Genomic DNA, 23418 nt, shown 5'->3' on the forward strand with positions numbered 1-23418 from the left:
AGGTTTGGCCAATTAGACTTGAGACTTTGAATCTGAAGTGAATTGTGTGAATGGGAAAGGATGGTTAAAATATATTCCTAGCAGTCAGGTATTCCAGCATATCATGTCTAGTAGTATGCCACCCGTTTGTGGCAGGGTCAGCAGAAACATCCTAATCAAACTGGTATGTGACCTGGCTGTGATTCCTACTGTCTGATTGTTCTTACCCATTTCCTTAGCTTGATTCTTCAGTCATCTCACTGATTCATGAGCTAATTGGTATTATGTCTATAAATATCTTTCCTACTAAAATTAACTAATCAGTTTCTACAGCTTGTAAACAAGAACCTCAGTTTTATGCTGCTTTTCACAAAGTGCTTTGTACTTAGTAGTTACTCAGTAAGTAGCTGTTGCATGAACAAGTGGCTATCAGTTTTTACACTTTGCCCAAGTATGTTTTCTATGATACCATATGTCTGGTTTAATTTAATATAATAAGTAAGGAGCAACTCGCCTACTGTGCTGTGTGGCAGTGAAGATGACCCTGGCCATCTTCTTCCTCCTGTTGTGGGGCCAGAGGCTCCAATGGTTTCCAGCTGTTTTTAAGCTTGGCTGGTACCTACCACCTGTATCCACAATGCCTGGCAAGAAACAGGCTCAGGCCAGAGACAGCAAACAGGCAGACCAGAAATAGGAGAAGATTATTGAAGACAAAAGGTTTGGTCTGAAAGAACAAGAGAGGAGCAAAGCAACAGAAGTTAATCAAAGCTGTCACTCATCAAGCCATGTTTGGCCAACAAAATCCACATCAGATAGCACAAAGTGAAGCTGAAAAGAAAGTGAAGAAAGACGACAAGAAAAAAGAATTGCAGGAGCTAAATGAACTGTTCAAGCCTGAACTGATGCTCAAAGAATAAGTAAAGGTGCAGATCCCAAATCTGTGGTTTGCATTCTTCTAGCAAGGAAGTATACTAAAGGAAGTAAGCGTAAGTTCTCTCATGACTTGACTGAGAGAAAATGTGAAAAGCAAAGTGTTTACATTGATGCAAGAGTTGAAGAATTTAAGAAAGATATTGTGGATAATTGGGATAAGAAAAAGCTGGGATAAATAGTAAACAAGAAGCCTGGTGAGGTGGAAAAGAAAAAACCAAAAACTCAAATAATGTGCGAGCATTTCCTTGAAGCTACTGAAAATAACAAGTATGGCTGGTTTGGGTATACCCTGGAGGGAGAATGTGTCATCATGCACTTCCTCCTGGATTTGTGTTGAAAAAAGATAAAAAGTTAGAAGAGAAAGAAGATGAAATTTCATTAGAAGATCTTGTTGAAAGAGAGTGTTCTGTCTGTAAGTCCAAATGTCACCCCAATCACTCTAGAATCTTTTCTTGCATGGAAAAGGAAGAGACAAGAAAAGATTGATAAACTTGAGCAAGACATGGAAAGAAGGAAAGCATACTTTAAAGCAGGGAAAGCACTAGGGATCAGTGGTCATGAAGTGTTTGAATTTCGTTCTGAACTGGTTGATGAGGAAAAGGATGAAGCAGATGACAACCATTACATCCAGGGATCAAGTGGTGATGAGGCTGATAATTCTGTGAGTGTGAATGACATAGATTTGGGAGATGTGGATGAGACTTTCAGGAAGATGGCAGACTAGAAAGACACGGGACTCCATTCTCCAGAAAAACAGCTAAAGGGTAGGCTGAAACAGCCTAGAAAAAGATCTTCTAGGGTATAGGACACTAGGTGATGGCTGGACACTACCCAGAGGAGAGAGGAACAAAGGAGGGAAAGTGCAATGACAGAACTGTGACTTAAGACCAGTGACTGCTGCTGTTGACACCGTTCCCCACACTAAAGACACTTAGGGCTGCCGCTATAGGCAAAGAGGGCTCCAGGGATCTACCACCGTAGGAGAGAAGAAAGAGGGACACAGCCTAAGGCAGATTCACAGATTTGGTCTGCTGTGTCCCAGGAGCTCTTCCAGGCTGGGTGGGGCTGCACCAGTGTTTACCTTGGGAGCTGGCAAGGGGCTAAGGATATTCGACCCTGTCATTCTCTACTAACTAGACTGATTGTTGAGGACTCAGAGAGGAGTGGAAATATTTCCTCACCAGGAAAAGGGGGGTGGGGGTGGGGAGAGGGCTGCCAGAGAAGGCTGGAGAACTGTTTCAGAGAAAGTTCAAATTACAAGGCTCCTAGCATCCAGACAGGAAGCTCTTGCAACAAATACACCCTGACCAGATATTGAACTAAGAGCTAACAGAGTGCCATCTGCTGGCAGACCAAGGAAGTATGCACAAGAAAATTAAAAGTAAGTAGGAGAGGCCTTCTCTGGCCCCTACAGCATCCCTCCCAAGACCATGGGATGTAAGTCTACAACCATTACTGGGTCCAGTACACAGTTTTGAACAACCAGCAGGGACAATCCTAAAAATCCAGTCCTAGCCAAGAATCAAAGAGCAGTGGTAATACACAGTCTCCTGCCACTAAATCATTACAAAACAGAAAAGAAAGTGAGCATCTGAGTAAATTACATCCTAATCAGATGCCTAGACACCAGCAAAAAAATTATGAGCCATACCAAGAAAATAAAAGACATGGCCCAAGAAAAGAAATATAGCAAAGTCCCAGAAGAGATACAGAATTTGAGAGAACTAATTAGCAAGATGTGCACAAATTTCCAAAATCAAATTAGAGTTAATGACAATATGGTTAAAGAGATAAATGACATCAAGAAGACATTAAGCAAGCACAAAGAAGAATTTGAAATCCTGAACAGAAAAATAACAGAGGTCATGAGAATGAAAGAAAATAGGTGAGATCAAGAACACATTAGAGGCATACAGCAGCAGACTTGATAAGACAGAAGAAAGAAAAGTGATTCAGCTAAAACTGAAGAGAGGAAAGTACAGAGAGGGGGAAAAAATGGAAAAAAAATTGAGCAGGGGCTCAGAGCATTGAATGACAACATGAAAAACAACAACCTATGTGTCATGGGAATTCCAGAAGGAGAAGAGAAGGGAAAAGGGGCAGAAAGAGTATTTGAGGAAATCATAGCTGAAAATTTCCCAACTCTCACAAAAGAAATGAACTTACATATTCAAGAAGCCTACTGTACCCCAATAAGAATAAACCTGATAGACCTACTCCAAGACACATACTACTCAGAATGTCAAATGTCAAAGGTAAAGAGAAAATTCTGAGAGCAGCAAGGGAGAAGCAAACCATCACATACAAGGGATACACAGTAAGACTTAGCACAGATTTCTCATCAGAAAATATGGAGGTGAGAAGACAGTGGTATGATACAATTAGGATACTAGAAGAGAAAAAATGTCTGCTGAGAATTCTTTAACAAGCAAAATTGTCCTTAAAATATGAAGGTGAGTATAAAATATTCACAAACAAACAGAAACTAAAAGAGTTTGCAAAAAAGAAGCCAAATTTGCAGGAAATAGTAAAGGAAACCTAAGAACTTGAAAGAAAAAGACAGGAGACAGAGACTTGGAGGGCAGTATAGGAGAAAGAGAGGAGAAAGGATAATTAAAAGAGTAAAAAGACAGACAAAAATATGATATGGCATATCAAAAACAAAGAATAAAATGGTGGAAGTAAATAGTGCATTTACAGTAATATCATTGAATGTGAATGGACTAAACTCCCCAATCAAAAGATACAGGCTGACAGAATGGATAAAAAATATGAGCACTCCATATGCTGCTTACAAGAGACTCACCTTAGACCCAGGGATACAAACCAACTGAAAGTGAGAGGTTGGAAAAAGATACTTCACGGAAATAGTAACCAAAAAAGAGCAGGGGTAGCTATACTAATATCAAACAAAACAGACTTTAAATGCAAAAAATTACAAGAGATACAGAAGGCCATTACATATTAATAAATGGGACAATCCACCAGGAAGATGTAAGTCATAAATATCTATGCACCTAACCAGGGTGTCTTAAAATACATGAGATAAACTCTGGCAAACCTGAAGGGAGAAATAGACATCTCTACAATAATCATTGGGGACTTCAACACTCCACTCACATCATTAGATAGAAAAACTAGACAGAAGATCAACAAGAAAACAGAGAACTTGAACAACATGATAACAAGTCAGACCTAACAGACATATACAGAATACTGCATCCAAACCTAGTGGGTTATACATTCTTCTCAAGTGCCCATGGATCTTTCTCTAGGCTATACCATGTTAGGATACAATGCAGCTATCAATAAATATAAAAAGATGGAAATGACACTAAGCACCTTCTCAGATTATAATGGAATGAAACTGGAAATGAATAATAGACAGGAAAAAAGTAAATTTTCAAATACGTGAAGGCAAAAGAACACAGTCCTAAATAATCAGTGGGTCAAAGAAGAAATTGCAAGTGAAATCAGTAAATATATTGAGAAAAATGAAAATGAGAATACAACATATCAAAACTTAAGGGGTACAGTGAAGGCAGTCTTGAGAGGGAAATTTATAGTCCTAAATGCCTGTATTAAAAAAGAAGAAAAGTCTAACCTCAAAGATTTAACTGAGCAACTAGAGGAACTAGAAAAAGAACACCAAACTAATCCCAAAGCCAACAGAAGGAAAGAAGCAATAAAGATTAGGGCAGAAATAAATGAAATTGAGAACCAAAAAATAAAGAAAACCAAAAAACCGAAAGCTGGTTCTTTGAAAAGATCAATAAAATTGACAAACCCCTAGCTAGACTAACAAAGGGAAAAAAAACAGAAGATGCAAATAAATACAATCAGAAATGAAAAGGGGGAAGTTACAACTGACCCCACAGAAATAAAAAGAAGCAAAGAGGATATTATGAGAAACTGTATGCCAGCAAACTAGACAACAGATGAAATGAACAAATTCCAAGAAATGCACAAGCAACCTCCACTGACACTACAAGAAATACAAGAACTTAACAAATCAATCACATTTAAGGAGATTGAATCCATCATCAAAAATTTCCCAGCAAAGTAAAGTCCAGGATCAGATGGCCTCACAGGTGAATTCTACCAGGCATTTCAAAAAGAATTAACACAAATCCTGTTTAAACTCTTCCAAATAACTGAAGAGGGGGGGGAAATTACCCAATAAATTTTATGACGTCAACATCACCCTAATAACAAAGCCAGATAAAGATACTACAAGAAAAGAAAATTACAGACCAATCTAATGAACATAGATCCAAAAATTCTCAACAAAATATTTGCAAATTGAATCCAACAGCATATCAAAAGACTTATATATCATGGTCAAGTGGGATTTATTCCTGGAATGGTTCAACATAAGAAAATCAATCAACATAATAGACTACATTAACAAATTGAAGGAAAAAACCCACATGATAATTTCAATCAATGCAGACAAGACATTCAACAAAATCCAGCATCCTTTTTTGATAAAAACAAATCAAAAGATAGGAATAGAAGGAAAATTCCTAATATGATAAAAGAGATATATGAAAAACACACAGCCAACATCATACCTAATGGGGAAAGGTTGAAAGCTTTCCCTCTAAGATTGAGAACAAGACAAGGATGCCTTCTGTCACCATTGTTACTTAAGATTGTACTAGAAGTTCTAGCTAGGGCAATTAGACAAGAAAAAAAATTAAAGTCATCCAAATAGGAAAAGAGGAAGTAAAACTCTCATTGTTTGTGGATGACATAATCCTGTACTTAGAAAATTCTGAAGTATCCACAACAAAACTACTTGAGGTAATAAATGAGTCCAGCAAAGTGATAGGATACAAGATCAATGTGCAAAAATCAGTAATGTTTTTGGACACTAGTACTGAACAATCTGAGGAGGAAATCAGGGGAAAAATTCCATTTTCAATAACAAGAAAAGACTCAAATACCAAGGACTTATTTAATCAAAGACATACAGGACCTATATGCAGAAAACTAAAAAACAGTGCTAAAAGAAATCAATGAAGACCTAAACAAATGAAAACACATTCCATGTTCATGGATTACAAGAATAAATATCATGAAGATGTCAATATTATTCTAACTGATTTATAGATTCAAGGCAATACCAATCAAAATCCCAACAGCTTACTTTAAAGAATTAGAAAAGGCAATTACCAAGTTCATTTGGAAGGGAAAGTGCATTTGAATAGCCAAAAGCATTCTAAAAAAGAAAAGCGACATGGGTGGAAATTCACTGCCTGACCTTGAAATATATTACAAAGCTACAATGGTCACAACAGCATGGTACTGCCATAAAGATAGACACATTGATCAGTGAAATAGAATTGAGAATCCAGAAATAAACACTCACCTATACAATCAACTAGTTTTTGATGAACCTACAAAGTTAATGTTAAAGGAACAAAACAGTCTCTTCAACAAATCGTACTGGGAGAACTGTATATCTATAATCAAAAGAATGAAAGAGGACCCTTTTCTCACTCCCTATACAAGAATGAACTCAAAATGGATCAAAGACCTAAATATAAAAATCAGGACCATAAAACTACTAGAAGTGTCGCTTTTTGGTAGAGGTGTGGGTGGCCATGGCCTTTGGGCTGGGATGAACCGCGCTCCCGCTGGAGGCAGGAGAGCCAAGCCGGAGCTATGGCCAGTACAGTGGTAGCAGTTGACTGACCATTGCTGCTGCAGGATTTGCAAGCTGTTATGTTTTGCAAGCCATGAAGCATATGGAGCCTCAAGTAAAACAAGTTTTTCAAAGTCTCCCAAAATCTGCCTTCAGTGGTGGCTATTATAGAGGTGGATTTGAGCCCGAAATGACAAAATGGGAGGCAGCATTAATACTAGGTGTAAGCCCTACTGCCAATAAAGGAAAAATAAAGTGATGCTTATAGACGAATTATACTCTTAAATCACCCAGACAAGGGAGGATCTCCTTATTTAGCAGGCAAAATCAATGAAGCTAAAGATTTACTAGAAGGTCAAGCTAAGAAATGAAGTAAATGTATGATGAATTTTAAGTTCATATAAATTTATGTATATAATTACCAACTTTTTATAATAAAATGACTCAACGCTGTAATTTGTAAGAAATGATTTGGCACAAAGCCTTGTTATAATTGTTTAAACTTGAGAATTTAAAATCATACTACAGACAAGGATATTTGCAGGTTATTAATGATAAATGTTATTCATTTATCATTTAATAAATTTAAATGATTTATTAAACCATTTAAATAAAAATTTTATTCATTAAAAAAAAACTACTAGAAGAAAAGGTAGGGAAACATCTTCAAGACCTTGTAGTAGGTAATGGTTTCTTGGACCTTATACCCAAAGCAGGTACAACAAAAGAAAAAAATAGATAAATGGACCTTCTCAAAATTAAATACTTCTGCACCTCACAGAACTTTGTCAAAAGAGTGAAAAGGCAGCCAGCTCAATGGGGGAAAGTATCTGGGAATCATATATCTGATAAGGGCTTAATTTCCAGCATATATAATGAGATGATATAACTTAACAATAAAAAGACAAACGAACCAATTAAAAAATGGGCAAAAGACTTGAATAGACATTTGTCCAAAGAAGAAATACAAATGGCAAAAAACACATGAAGAAATTCTCAACATCAGTAATGATTAGGGAAATCCAAATCAAAACTACCATGGGATATCATTTCACACCTATCAGAATGGCCACTATTAAAAAGACATAGAACTACAGTGTTGGAGAGGATGTGGAGAGATAGCAACACTTATTCACTGTTGGTGGGAATGCAGAATGGTACAACCACTGTCGAGGACTGTTTGGCAGTTCCTAAGGAAGTTGAATATAGACTTGCCATGTGACCCTGAAATACCACTATTGGGTACATACCCAGAAAAACTGAGAGCAGTGACACGAACAGACATTTGCACACCTATGTTCATAGAGCCATTACTCATGATTGCCAAAATTTGGAAACAACCCAGCTGTCCATCAACAGATGAATGGATAAGTGAACTGTGGAGTATTCACACAATGGGATATTATGCAGCTGTAATAAGAAATGAAGTTGTAAAGCATATGACAACATGGATGAACCTGGAGGAAATTATGGTGAGTGAAGCAAGCCAGACACAAAAGGACAAATACTGTATGATTGTGTACCAAATATATTGAACCAAATATATTGTGTAACATATTGCAGGATTCAAAAAATTATTTATATATCTAGTACATTTAACTGAGAAATACATGTTTTTATTCAACTGTGTTTTCTTTTTAGTTTTTAATTGTTCATATTTTCAATTTTTAAATGTACAGAATAAAGTTTTAAAAAAGAGATTTAGATGAGAGAGGTATTACTGTAGCTAATCTTGAAAGATTCAATCCATATATTTCAGAAAAAGAGGAAAACAAATTAAGCAAAGCTTCTGGCAGTAAGTCTGAAAATGGTGAAAGAAGTGATTTGGAAGAGGAAAATGAAGAAGAGGGACAGGAAAATGGAGCCATTGATGCTGTTTCTGTTGATGAAAACCTTTTTACTGGTGAAGACTTGGGAGAACCAGAAGAATTAAACACATTTGATTTAGAAGTATGACATCGAACAAGTCAATGAAAAAGTTGTCACCTCTACACGAGTTAAAATTGACTATGTGAGTTTTTTTCCACCTAGAATTCTACAATAGGATGTTTATTTCCCATGCTGATTCTGGGGGGCTTATACTTCTCCAAAAAAGGAATATTCTCCCTATATCTTCTCTTCTGAATTTCACGACATCTCATGGTAAGTTCACAGTAGTTTATTTATTTATTTATTTGTTTCTCTCCCCCCTCCCCCCCCCCCGTTGTCTGTTCTCTGTGTCTATTTGATGCATCTTCTTTGTCCGCTTCTGTTGTGAGCGGCACGTGTTTCTTTTTCTTGAGTCATCTTGTTGTGTCACTTCTCCGTGTGGGTGGTGCCATTCTTGGGCAGGCCGCACTTTCTTTCGCGCTGGGCGGCTCTCCTTACGGGGCGCACTCCTTGCGCATGGGGCTCCCCTATGTGGGGGACACCCTCACATGGCCTGGCACTCCTTGCACACATCAGCACTGCACGTGGGCCAGCTCCACACGGGTCAAAGAGGCCCCGGGTTTGAACCGCGGACCACCCATGTAGTAGACGGACACCCTAACCACTAGTCCAAGTCCACCACCCACAGTAATTTATGATAAATTGAAACATAATGGTCATTACAGAAAATGATTGTTTAAATGTCCACTCAAGTAGGAAGTGTAACTACTTTTCCAATTTTGATTTTCACTGGACATGTGTTATTACCAGAAGCAACATAAATTCAAATTTAAAATACCCTTCATTTAATGCAGTTTTTAATGAATAATTTGATTTCCTATGTATTTATATGTTAAGAAGACTGCATAAAATATGAGCAAGCACTATACTTCATGGAGGACACCACATATGCAAATTCAATATTGTATATCTTTGGACAGGATAAGCTGCAATGCCCTGTGTTAAATTGTTTTAAACTTTTCCCTTTTTTTTACCAATAAGGTTGTAAATAAAGATCATCATACATTAAAATCCAAAAAAAAGGGAAACAGGAAAATATACTTTGTTAAATATTAATTAACATTTTCTGAAATGAATATGTTCTTGATGATAAGTAACACAGTGAAAAATTTGCAGGCCAGCAGGAAGGGAGCCGGCTTCTCACAATCACTTAGGAGGTTGGGGAGGCAAACACAAGACTGAAATCCCTAAATCTAACCTAAGCCAAATCCCTCCTCCTAAGGGAAGGTCAGCTTGTGTTTCAGCCTGATATTTGTTCACTGAGCCTTATCTACAGTGAAACTTGAGGTGGCAAGCCTCCCAAAGGCTTTTCTTAGCCCTAAAAGCTTACGCACAAGCCTCAGGTTATGAGGATGTGCTGAGAAGGCTAAAAGGAACTGTTGGCTTCAGGATTTGAGGCTTGAACATTCTTGTACTGTAGGAACATGGGTATATTGTAAAATTTTTTTATTGCTTTTTATTCTTTTTTCTTCCTCTTTATTCTCCCCTTTCTCCTCACCATGTTAGTATCTGTTTTTTAAAGGCTGTGATAATGTTTGTTTTCAATTTTATACTTATATACGTTTATTTATGGAAATTTATCTCTGATAACTTGACATTGCTAGTTTCCTTTATATTTTCCCAGTCTTATTGTTTTTAGTAGACATTTGTTAATATATTGGCTGTATGAAAAAAATTCCTGAAAGTGGATCTAAATCGTTGAATGTTTCTATCTGAACTTCACTGATTATAACTGAAAATACTATAATTGGGTGAAGCTTGCCGAGTGTCAAAGGAATAATGATCTTACATGTATTTACATGTGGTTATCACATATTATCTACCTCTAATTCATTTGTCCTTCTTTTCCCTGTTCTTATCATTTGATACTCAGAATAGCAATCTATAATTGTGTTTCTAAAAGCTTCTGGGAAATTTTCCATCTTGCATACATATAACATTTAAATTTAACTTTCATGTAGTACTTTGGTATTATGTTTTAGAATAACATACAGTTCTGTGGTTGTTTTGCTATTAAAGCATTCTTAAATGATTTCCATATCAATAGACACACTGGGTTGTTGTTGTAATGCAAATAACCCCTAAAGATACAGTAAACTAGTTTTTGCTCTTTAGTAAACAGTTCTATCAGTGACTCTTTCAAAAACTGGAGAAGGCTTGTCAACATTATCGATGTCACTGCCTCCCAGATCAGGTGCATACCTTTCCTTACTCTTAAGAGTGCCCAGATTGATTTAGCCTTCAACATTCCAACAACCAAATCTACACAACCCCAGAGCATGTTCAAGCTCAATTTTTTCCCCCCTTGTTTATCTGTGGTCTTGCTGACTATAGATTCAAAGCTCCATTAGGGCAGAAGCAGTGCTTCTCCTGTTCAGTGCTTTATTTCCACCTCTTAGCACAGTGCCTGGTAAATTCTCGATTCTTAATAAGTGTTTGTGAAAACAATGGATGAATATTAATAGGCTGGCTCCTTTCCTCATAGCCTAGAAGCATTGCTAGCATTCTCCCATCTCTAAGATGCCAATTGCAGACCAGATAGAAGGGTCTGGAGCCTGGCAAGAAGTCCATGTGGACCTCAAAAACCCCGAGATGGCCGCTGGAAGATCCTTCCCCAGCCCCCCACCAAGGTTATGCCACTCAGAACAAGATTTCTTCTGGAAGCCAGGAAGGAGAATCCCTGGATATTCCCCAAGGACTTTGTAATTGGGCCCTCCTGGGGGATTGATGGGTGGGGTAATCAATCAAAACAGCAAACAGCTGGAACTCCTCACCTGCCATTAGTAAAGGGGTGGAATAATTAATGGTTTAAAAAGTAAGCACAGGGAAGCAGATTTGCCTCAATTGATAGAGCGTCCGCCTACCACGTGGGAGGTCCAGGGTTCAAACCCAGGGTTTCCTGACCCATGTGATGAGCTGGCCCACATGCAGTGCTAATGCACACAAGGAGTGTCGTGCCACACAAGGGTGCTCCACACGCAAGGAGTGCGCCCCATAAGGACAGCCGCCTAGCATGAAAAAAGTGCAGCCTGCCCAGGAGTGGGGCCACACACACAGAGAGCTGATGCAGCAAGATGATGCAACGAAAAGAGGCACAGATTCTTGGTGCTGCTGACAAGAATACAAGCGGACACAGAAGAACACACAGCGAATGGACAGAGAGCAGACAACTGGGGGGGGGGGCAGGGCAGGGAAGGGAAGAGAAATAAAAAATAAAATACATTAAAAAAAAAAAAAGCAAGCAAAAAGGCTGAACTCTTGCTCTCTTGCCTTCACCCTGTCCCGGTGCCTATCCTGGTGCCTGTCCCACTGCCAGTCCGGGTGCCTGTTCCTGCCTTCTGCACCCTGCTCTTGCTGTTTCCTGCACCACCAACCCCCTCCCCCGGTCATGATGGCCATGCAAGTAAAACCTGGGCATTTATAATCTATAATGGGGAATTGCAGTCTGTGAATCAGCCCTCATTATCACTTTTCAGCCCTTTCCTTTCTACCTGGGACACATGATCTCCCATTTCTCTTCTCTCCCTACCTTAATAAATTACTGGCCTAACTCACCTGACATGTCTTGAAATTCATTTCTGCAGCATAGTCAAGAATCTAGACAAAATCTGGTTATACTATCAAGCAAAATTTCTCTTCTGTTGAGCTCTGTAACCAGTTCATGTATACCACTTCCTCCCCTTCACATCTCCATCTTCTTCTCAGTTTTTCACATTGACCTAGGTTTTTGGTACCAGGCTCACCCTCTTTTTCTCCATGCCTCCTCCTGCAGAAATGGCAAGGCCTTCGCGAATGACCTATCTGCTAGTTTAGTCCTACAGGTTTGTGACTGTTCAGTGCTCACAGCCTTCACCTCTCTACTTTAGCAACTCTCCTTGGATTGACCTCTTGGACCTTGCCCTCACCTAGAACTAACCATTCCACCTCTATAATCCTACATACCAACCTCCTCTTCTCTAAACATACCTTCTTTTTCCACCAGTTCTCTCACTTCTATTTCTACAGGCCTACTCTCCAACTGATGCCATGATCATCTTCAGTCTTCAGTCCTCTCTTTTCCCCTAGTCTGTTGGTCCCCTCTTAGTATTACTTCCTTACCATCCAGCTCAGACTTCATGGATCTCACTTGAACCACCATCCTACCAGCAACCTCAATTTACTACCACCCTTTGAATTCGCTTCAGCACCCCTGCAATCCTGTAGTTCTGGATCCACCCTCCCATCTGCTTTTTATACTGTATCATGGAAGCAGGATGAGTGGCATTAAAAAAAACCGCCTCCCAAATATAAGAATTAGTACCTCCACAAAATACAGGAATTCAACATTAGCTATATCTTCAAATCTTATATGTTCCTTCTCAACTTCTCCCAATTCCTTTAAGGACTACTATAAAATTTTTACTTGTTTCCTTAAGCCTCTCTCTTTACTTTTAGAAAATGTCTCTGCTTATTTCCTATTTCACAGAGAAAAGGAAAAGGTACCAGATAAGAACTTTCAACTCCTTTTTGCTAGCACTTGTTCTGATTCCAATACAAAGGCATCTGCTTCTATTCCTATCAGTTCTCTTCTGTTCTCCTCCCAGTTAATGCTAATTTGAACTTGAGACCCCCATCCCTTCCTGTCTCCTCAAGCGCTCTTTGCTGCCTCAATTATCTCCTCTTTCCTTTTGGGTCTTGCGCTTGGCCTATACATACGATCAAACCATACCCACTTAAAAAGTGAAATACCAAAGTACCTTCCCTTGGCTTTGATTCTTGGTCTGATTCTTGGTTCTGATTCTCTTACAATTGTTTCCCTTTCCTTTTCTTTATTAAAAAAAAAAAACCACAACTAAAAAAAGAAAGGCTTGTCTCTACTTCCCTGTCACCCCTTCACTTTGTTGTTGTTTTTAGACATCATTCTACATGGTGATCCATCTGAATCTGACTTAGTTTACCACTATTATATCAGAATTGCTATTCCTAAGATCATCATTATCTTCTTAATTACAAATCCGATGGTCACTTTTCAGTATTTATCTTCAGTGCTTGATTTTTGATACTGTTAACCACTCACTGAAGATATTCCTTGATTTCTTTTTCTTTTTTAAAATCCTATTTGTCTTTTCTGGTCCCCTCCGACTCTTCTGCCATTTTAAATAATGATGTTCACTAAAATTTCATTCTTAGACCTCTTCTTTTCTCACATGAACTATTTCTTCTGTGTCACTTGAATAGTCTCCTCTATGACCATAGCTGCAACTACTACTGGTATATCAACTACACCCAAATGCAGGGAAGTGACTTTTTCCTGAGTGAATTAGGATCTAAAGTAGTGTGAAAAGCAAAAAATAGAGTAGAGATAAAATTACCTTTGACAATCCTTAAAATCTCCTCTAAAATATTGTATACATGATTTTGAATGTATATTCTGTCAATCAAAAAATCCTACACAGCCAGTTTTCCTTCACTATTGGAACAGAAGGTTGTTTTGACAGTTAAACACCAGATGAAGTTGTTGGCTTGCATTTAGGGGCCATGTTATAAGAAAAATATGTTTTTGTTTTTTGCCAAGGATATATAGTAAAGTAAGTTAAGTAAGCATAGGCGATAATGCCACTGGATATATTTTCAGTTTGACCTCTTTTCTGAGCTCTAGACTCATCCACCAAACCAACTACTGGATATCTCTTTGGATATTCTAATCCAGGTTGTTTTAATTAGATTTCTGAAAGCTGAGGAAATGAAATAACCCACATTCTACTTATCAAAGACATTTTATTGAAAGGATACAGTGATGTGGCAAGGGTACAGCTTCCATATGGAGTGTTCTCATATCCTGCCTTCTTATTCCAGGCAGATGCCTTCCAGCACTATGCAGTCTCTGGTTGGAGCTGTTGGCAGCTTCAGGTTGGTGGACTCTCCAGGCCAAGCCTCACACAAGCCAATAACCTCAGACTCAACAATCTTATTGAGGGTTGTGGAACTAATAAGCATTCAGGAAGGCATGGTGATATTTTTTTTGTCCTTTCAATTGCTGTACTTTTCCATTTGGCTGTTATATCACCTTACAGCCTGTCTTCGTAAGAAGATCATGTCAAATCAGCCAAGTGAGCTCAGCCTTTCCCTATTGTCCAGACTTAGCATCTGACTGTTACAAGCAGGATGTGTTTTGTATGTATTAAGATCTAATATTGATCCTTTTGTGGTTCATAAGTATGATGAATGGGTTTTCATGCATTTTTGTGAGATGTGCCTCCCTCAAACCTTGTCATGATATAGGCACATTACCTGTCTGAAGTGGAAGAAAAAAAAGATCCAATATCAGAAATAAATCTACGCAGCCAATGTACTTCATCTCCTATTTATTACACATACTACTCAGCATAAATAATTAAAAGCATCATAATACAGAGCAGACAAACACATGGGAAATGCAATCCTACTCAACTGTGGCCTGTTTCACTCTACATACAGTGCGCATTCTATAACATTTAACCACAATGGGATTAGACTGTTTTCATGGTATATTCCTTCTTTCCTGTCATAATTCATGTTCCATACACGCCTTTTAACATTCCTTAAGTATATACAGAAGGAGGCTGCTTTCCATCTTTCTTCTATTGCTACATATTTATGCTATCAACCCCTTTGTCTGAGGAAGACGGGACGATGCAGGGCCATTGTCCACAGCCAAGTCTAGTTTACAAAAAGTAGGAAACTTTGCATATTTGGAATGTCTCCTGATCATCATTTGCTGGCCACCACATTTTGGCTTTTCTTCCTCTGAAGTTGACCTCTTTCCCTCCATTGTTATACCCTTTACAGAACAACAGTTTATAATTTATATCCAGATAACATTCCTTGTGTCAAATATATGTTCAGTAAAGTTAAGTTTATAAACAACTTGCTCTCATTTAAATACACAGCATCATTTATACTTTTTATTGGAGATAGCATTGTTTATTTTTATTATAAAAGTAAAATATTGATCATTATTTTTTCCTAATTCTGAAATACCAAAAAAAGTATAAAGAAGAAAAGTCACCTGTAATCTCCTTACATGGAAATTGCCATTACCAATTTTCAGCTATTAATATAATATAACCTTTTTCCTTTTTCCTATAGGCTCATAAATGAGATCAAACTTTAATGCACTGTTTTGAATACTGGTCATTAGTCCATGTTAAAAACACAGACTGTATGATTATACTAATGATTGTATTATTCTATTGCCTGTATATATCAATCCCATAAATTTGAACATGTGATTTTTTGGTTTCCATAGCCCTGCAAAGCTGAGAATATTACTAATACCATTTTATAGATACATAAATCCTAAGGTTCAGAGAGGGCAATTGTCCCCAACTTTATATACCAAGTAAGGGGCAGGGATAAAATTTGTTCTGTGACTTCTTTACTCCAAATTGGTGCCTCTCTAATGAGATAGTGCAGATGAAGGTGCTGGGCAAGTGCATGGATTTTATTATTTTATTTTATTTTATAATGAATGGAGTCATTGCCTCAGGACCAACTCCTGATTTGGTCTGCACAAAGGCTTCAGGGGTTGCAGACTGAACTTGTTTTAATGCAAAACATCATTATAATACACCAATATGAATATGCAATTAAATCCTACAATCAGGATTTAATTCCTGATGAGTAAACATGACAATAAAACTTTAAAGAAAATAGATTATTAATGAACAAGGACATCCAAGTTCTTATTCACCTAAGGGACCCTGGTGTGTTTTTATAAAACTTGTCTCATTACCCTTATAGTGTTTTCTACAATGGATGTTGGGGGAAGTCCAGCAGGGGAGAGCAGCTTGCTGCCTAGTTCCAGGGAATCTAACCTGGGGCCTGGAAGGCACAAGGTGTTTGAACCAAATATTTTAGAGACTTCATGAGATTCTGTAATTAGTTCTCCATTTTCCTCCCATTTCCAGATCAATGGATTCTGGATAGAGGATGCTGCAAATATCTTAGTGGGCTCTTCTTTTTCCACGAAGTCCGAAGATGTTGTAAATCCTTTATCACAGATAGTTCTTTCTATCTACTTCCACATTTTCTTCTTCTTGGGCCTTACACTATCCTTTACCATTCTCTATTTAAAGAGTTTTTGTTCAAGATTTGGTTCACTTGCATAAGCAAACATAATCGTATTCTTTCAAAGACTCTGGACTTCTTTCCCTTCAATGAGACTTGGGACCGAAAGTTTACACTGAAGGAATAATCCTATGGGGTTTTTGAGTGCAATATGCCAGGCCAATATGAAATGATAATTTTCAGAAAAAGGAATGAACACATATTAAAGGAATTCATTTTACTCATGTGATATGAAGGAATTAGGCAGATATTATAACTGGTTCAAAGGAAAAGTCAAAGCAGCATCAATTTATATGGAGTAAAGAAAATGAACAGAACTAGAATGCGGTAACCTAGGATGATATGCTATAGACAGTGCACAGTTTTCTATTGAAACACAACTATTTTTCTTACATCCCTAAAAGTAAAAGAGCACCAAATCCTCCCAGCCATTGCTAGTTGAAAAAACCAAGCATGCTAGGTAATATCAGACTACTACTAGAGTTCTCCTTTCAGAACACTGAGATCCTCTGATAAATTTAAAAAGCAAGTTGTATTTCCTGAATGCCCACAAATACTTGAAAGATAAAAATGTCCAATCAAGAATGTTAGAAAACAAAGAAAAAGCAAATATCAAAATTTACAAAATTCATGAAGTGAAATATTCTAACCTTATTCAGACAGATCAAATTGGATACTTGACTGAAACATGGTATGTCCGTCACAGTTTAAACTAGACCCTCAAAATAAGATCCTCAAAACACATGCATGGCTAGAATCCATTGCTTTGCGTTAGCTACAGCATATCCCTGCTGCAAATTCCACATTCACTTTGTTCTTTGCTGTCATCAACACCTTTACAACTAATTTCCAATAACCTTCAGAAAAATTCTAAAATTTTTTCTAAGGAACTACAGGTAATAATAGAATGTTAATTCCCTATTGCTGTTTCCATACAAATATCTGAATCCTTGCAAGGACTAAAAAATCCATGCCACATTCCCAATTTTACATAATATATGTATAGATGCCTACTATGAAACGGCAAATAAAATATATAATCACTTCCAAAAATGTTAAAGTCCATAAAAAAGAACCAAATTCAGCAACAATAAATTCTCTAAATTAGAACAATCAAACAAGACAATGTGGTAGTATCAAGCAAAAAAAAATACAACCAAAGCAAAATATAGATGGTAGTGTGTAGTAATACATTAATAATCTTCTATTAAGGATAATAATGAAAATGAAATAGATATATTTCTACTTTGATCACAAAATGTATGGCTGCTTCTAGGTATTTATCCAAGAGAAATAAAAATATATGTCCACAAAAATAGCTGTACATGATTATTCATAATAGCCAGAACCTGAAAATAACCTAAATGCTCATTTCAGATAAATGGATAAACAAATTGTGCTATATCCATACAATGGAAATGCTACTTAACAACTAAAGGGAACTAACTACTAAATGCTACAACATAAATGAATCTCAAGAACATTGTGTTGAGGCAAAGTAGCAGACACAAAAAAAGTGCATACAGTATACCATTTTCTATAACAGGCAGCATAAAGCTAGAGTGACTAACGTAGAGGAAGCAAGTGGTTGCCACGGAGCTGAGTGTAGGGGAAGGAATTAACTGCCAGGGGATATAAGGTAACTTTTTCGGGGTGATGGAAATGTTCTTTATCTTGGTTTTGATAATGTTTACAAAGGTGTATAATTTTTCGAAATGCATTGAAACTGTATACTTTAAAAGTGAACATTTTATTGTGTGTAAATGATCCCTGAAAAAAATTTGATTAAAAGTATAAAAATAAAACAACAAGCTCAACATGTACTGCAGGTATACTAACAACAAATGTATACCTTGATGGGTTGCTTTAATCACCTCTCTTGATTTTTATCAATCTCCAATGACCATTCTTTGATATAGACTATTTGTCTCACACACACACAATTTTAGTCCTCAGATGCACACACAACTTCAATCAGATTTCTTCCCCATCTCCCTTTTTTTAAAAAAATATTTATTTTATTTCTCCCCACTCCCTGGTTTTTCACTTGCTGTCTTTTCATCTTCCTTGTTTGTTTAGGAGATACCGGGAGCCGAATCCAGGAACTCTGATGTGGGAGAGAGGTGCCTAATTGCTTGAGCCACTTTCGCTCCCTGCTTCCGTTGTGTCTCTCATTTTGTTTTTCCTCCCCGCATCTTGTTCCGTCTTGTTGTGTAAGGTCGCTGTGCCTGCCTGTCGTGTCAACTCACTGTCTTCTTTAGGAGGCACCAGGAACTTCTGCTCCCTGCTTTATTACGGTTCTCATTATGTTTTTCCTTCTTGTGTCTCTTGCTGCCAGCTCGCTGTCTTTAGGAGGCACTGGGATTCAAACCAGAAACTTCACGTGTGGTAGGTGGGAGCCCAGTCACCTGAGCCACATCTGCTTTCCCCTATCTCCTTTTCATACTTTATCTTTTCCTGAGGACCTTCTGGATGGTGGTAGAAAAGTGCAGCTTATAATAAGCTGCAGCAGAGATGACAATTATGCCCCAGTATCCATTCTCCACTTCTTCCTTTTAATAGCAGACCAACCATATCTTGCCAAGGTTTGACTGGGCTCAAGGCTACCTAACTAGAGACTACATTTTCTATCTTCCCTTGCAGGTAGGTGTGGCTTATGGGATATAAATAGAAAGGATTTGTACAAGTGGTATGAATGACAAGATTTAGAATATAATAATTTATCATGAAACTTTAAACTTGTGGACAACACTATCTAAAGGACACTGTGAATTGATATTTTTAAATAAATCCTGTAATCATGTGAAAGAAACAAATAGTTTTATAATTTTTGTAATGTAATTTATAATTTGATAGTAAAAATGTTGATTGGTTAAAGAAAAACACTAAATATAAATATAATTTGTATAACCCTATTTTGGATTTTTTCCCTTCGTTTTGTGCAAATCTTCAAAAAAACCCAAAACAAACAAAAAGGCAGAAGATGCCCAACTTCTTTCAACCTCTAGGAGTCCTTGTGGGAAACAAGGACATTTAAAGTGTAATGGACAAACAGAAGCTCAGGAGGGTGAGACAAAAAGGAATAGTCAGGGAACTGAAAGGAGAATCAGGGGACTGTGATTTTATGGACGCTAAGGGAAACAAGACTTTTAAACAGTAATCAGAGAAGTAGATCTGGCTCAAGCAGTTGGGGGCCCACCTACACATGGGGGGTCCTGGGGTTGTTTCCCCATGTCTCTTAAAGGAGAAACGAGCAGACAAAGAGCAAAAACAAAGATCAGACAATGAGAGCAAACAACAAGCAAAAACAAAGAGCAAAACAGAATAAGGATCCATTTCAGTGGGGGGAAAAGTGATCAATACGTCCAAACGGAACAAATTCAATAAAACAAAGACTGAACCGCATGTAATGATTACGAGATCATTGCCCTTAGTCTCAGTTTTCATGTCTGCAAAAAGGGTATTTCATGTAGTTATCATGAGATTAACGATGTATAATTCTGGCCTCTAGTAGGTGTTCAGTAAATTTTAGTATCATTCTTTTTGTAATTAATTCACTGTTTAATTCAACAAACAATTACTAACGAGGAACTGTTAGAGGCTGGAGATTCAAGGCTGATGGACCAACCCTAAAGTACTTATAGTGTTGTAGAGTAAACACATGAATAAGACTGTATCATTCCTTCAGTGATAGATTAGAAGTACATGGAAGTCACTCAATTTACCTCTTTCTTAGTTTCTTTGTTTTTGGCTCTTTAAAACCATCTCAAATGCAAAAAAAACTTTTAAAAAGTAACATGCTGTAACTGGTGCATGTAAAGTGCTTCCAAAATATTGAGTCCAATGTAGAACAATGAGTTCTTATTTTTTAATGTAAATTTGTTTCTAAGGTTACTGCGCCAAGTTCACCCATCCACGGAAGCTCTCACATAGAACTCACCGCCTTGAATTTTTAAAAAAAAAGGGTAATTTTTTTTTGGCAGCTAGTAAATTTATATGCATAGTTGCTCAAACATTTTAGTGGAAATTCATCTTTACTAGAAGTATCTTTTTAAAAAAATTTAAATGAGTTTTGGAAAATTTTGCATACAGTAAAATTTACCCCTTTTATGAATTCCTATAAAACAAGTCCTGTAATTATGAACATGACAGGATCCATCACCCTCTCTTCAAAATTCCCTCACGCCTTTTTGTTGTCAACCCTTCCCCCCCACACACACACTGGTCCCTCATCACCACAGATCTGTATTGTCCATATATCTATATGTATGTATATATACACACATATATAAACTTTTTATAGACTCACTGGAAATTACAAAAATAGGAAGTGTTTCCTGTAGCCATCACCGTACTTTCCCCATTGGTGACATCTTACATAACGAGGTACAAGATCAAAATCATCCCGTACTTTTGAAGGCAGGTTCCCCTTTCACTTCTTTGCCTGCGTTCACTCCTTTCTTTTCACACGAATTTAATTCTGTTGTGTTAAAAGGACCAGATGCTGGCTTCCCTCAGATGTCTGCTGTTGCATTTTCAGTATTTCAGTTCGTTCACCCTTTACTTCTACATCTTAATCTATTCTTTTCTTTAACCCACTACTTCCCTCCAATTTTATATTGCTGTTAGATTAAAAAAAAAAAAAGATATTTGCCGCAAATGGTCTTGTTGCCAATACTCGAATTTCTAACTCTTCTCTCTCTGTCCTAAGGTTTTAGAGCGGTAGTGGTGCTTTGTCTGTTGCGCTGTTTCCAGTACTTTCTACAGAGTGTAAACTGGGTTGGTTAGCAGGTACGGTTCTCCAACCTCTTAGGAGGATGCTAGTGGCACTTCGTAGTTTATCCTTGTACTTGCTCTCTTTCTCCATTAGCCGTCCCTTTATTTACTAGATATTTGGTTACTTTGTTGCAGGAGGGTCAGTAGAGGCAGTAAAAACCCTTGAAACCGTTGGCACCCCTTCGCAAGGGCTTTGGCCTGCCTCCTGCTCCCCACTCAATGAACTGCCTTTGTGCTCTGCGAAATGTACAGCCGCTTTGCTGGTTCCAGGGTCTTTCCTGGTGGAGAGAGGGGCGGGGCCTAGGCAGCTGACGTCACCGGCGAACAGGGAGGTCACGCCCCTGCGTTCCCGCCGGCCTAAGGCCCTCAGCCACCAGCCCGAGCTAGACTCCGCGCCGTGCGAGAGGCGCAGTGCGCGTGCTCTGACTCGGTCGCTCGCGGGGGCGACAGAGGGAGGGGCCGGGCTTCTCGCCTGGCGGGCCTTCCGGTGCGCTGGCTCGGCTCCTGCGCCGCCGCCCTCGTGCTCTCGGGGGCCTACCGCTCTCCTCCCAAAGGCCGCGGGCAGGGCGGTGGCTTCACAGAACGCCGGTTTCTTTTCCCCCCACTCCCCTCCCCCTGTCCCGTCGCCCCGCCTCCGCCGGCTAGGCGGCGGGGTCAGGGGCCGAGCCGAGTGGGGTGAGTATTCCCACAGCCTTTAGCGGCCGCCTCCTCCCGGCTCTGCTTCCCGCGCGGTCCTCATCCCACTCCTACCTAGCTAGGGAGGAAGGGCGGGTGGCGGGCGGGCGGGAAGCAGCCCAGCTCCGAACAAAAGAGTGGGAAGCGGGGCTCCCGCTAGAGAAACGCACGCCCTGTACCCGGCTGCCGCTCTGGAGCCGCGGCGAGGGTCCGAGGGTGGGCGTTGGGGGGACGGTGGCTCCTCCCTCCCCTCCTGCGGCCGAGTCCGGATCCCGCCGCGCGCGCCGGGTTTGGCCCGCGCTTCTGGGCCACTACTCGAAGGCCTCTCCCTCGACCTTGGTAATTGTTGCCATGCGTGTAAAACCCGCACACGGATGGGAAGTCTTTGTCCATGTAACATTGAAACAAAGAGTATCAAATTAGTGGCAATCCCAGTGACTAAATCTCCCTTAATTAAGGGGTTTAAGATTCATTAAATATCAGGTATATTTAGAGCTAACACGTTTTTCCTCTCAAATAATAAACTGTTTACTCGTAATACCTAAAATTGTGAGTCAAAGGAGGAAATATTCCCCTAGGGAGGAAATAAGGAAATGGTTAACGGGTTTATAGAAACATGCTTTCAGTGAAACGAAAAATTATTAAAAAAACACAACTTGAAATAAGGGAAAGGATAGCTACATGTCCTTTCAAAATAGACTTATCTGAGGATGATTTTAATTATTTAGGGGAATATACCTTTGTTTAATATAGAATTAAGACCCAGGATCTGAAGTTACATGTTTTTGTCTGATCCAGATGCAAGTGATTTCTGACCGGGAGATTAAAAAAAACAAAAAACAAAAACATATATATATATAATATAAATACAAATATATATTATATATGCTCAGGAAGGTTGTACTTTTGTTGCCGTATAGTATATTAACCACTTTTGTATCTGACCTAGTAATCTTATACCAACATGAATTTTCAGTGTTTGTGTTCAGTTCCTCAAATGTTTTTGAACTTGCTTTCTGCCATTCAGTTGGCTCCCTCGTTAATGAGTTCAATAAATCTTTGACACAGGCTCCCTTTGTTTGTATGAGTTATGTTTATAACTTTCTAAAAATTATAATTTGACACTGCCCTCCACTCTTAGAGGCACAAGCTTAAGTTTATGCTTTTCAGGATTGGAAAATATTAGGACCTGGTGTAGTACTCCAATACCTCATAGAATCCTTCTTCCTTGTTTCTTAAGAGTCAAATGTACCACAGAAGGAAACATTTATAAAATGGAAACCTTGCAAAAAAAATTCAATATTTAGTGTTGAGAAAATTAAAGTCTTGCATATTTACAGGGTTTAATTTTTTTTCCTGTGTGGGAAGCAGGCTTTCAACCACTTGAG

The 23418-nt window shown here is 38.5% G+C and overlaps 1 protein-coding gene, 1 non-coding gene and 1 pseudogene across 5 annotated transcripts in view; all 3 read left to right on the plus strand.

Annotated features, from left to right (window-relative positions):
* Positions 1-616: 616 nt before the first annotated feature.
* On the plus strand, positions 617-22053 carry LOC101447811 (zinc finger CCCH domain-containing protein 15-like; annotated as a pseudogene).
* LOC111763558 (small nucleolar RNA U13) lies at positions 14668-14771 on the plus strand. The gene has a single exon (XR_002796405.1). It is a non-coding gene; the product is annotated as a small nucleolar RNA U13 (small nucleolar RNA).
* The window catches only part of ATG10 (autophagy related 10), a 381492-nt gene continuing 379766 nt past the window's right edge, over positions 21693-23418 (plus strand). For 2 of the 4 annotated variants that reach the window (XM_058275546.2, XM_058275552.2), the window contains exon 1: positions 21804-22030. The gene's annotated coding sequence lies outside the window, so the exon portion shown is untranslated. Of the gene's footprint in view, positions 22031-23418 lie in introns of all 4 variants that reach the window. The other 2 variants (XM_058275544.2, XM_058275548.1) reach the window with 2 other exon arrangements.

This window comes from Dasypus novemcinctus, chromosome 2 (assembly GCF_030445035.2).
Source record: "Dasypus novemcinctus isolate mDasNov1 chromosome 2, mDasNov1.1.hap2, whole genome shotgun sequence".
Classification (NCBI taxonomy): Eukaryota; Metazoa; Chordata; class Mammalia; order Cingulata; family Dasypodidae; genus Dasypus; species Dasypus novemcinctus.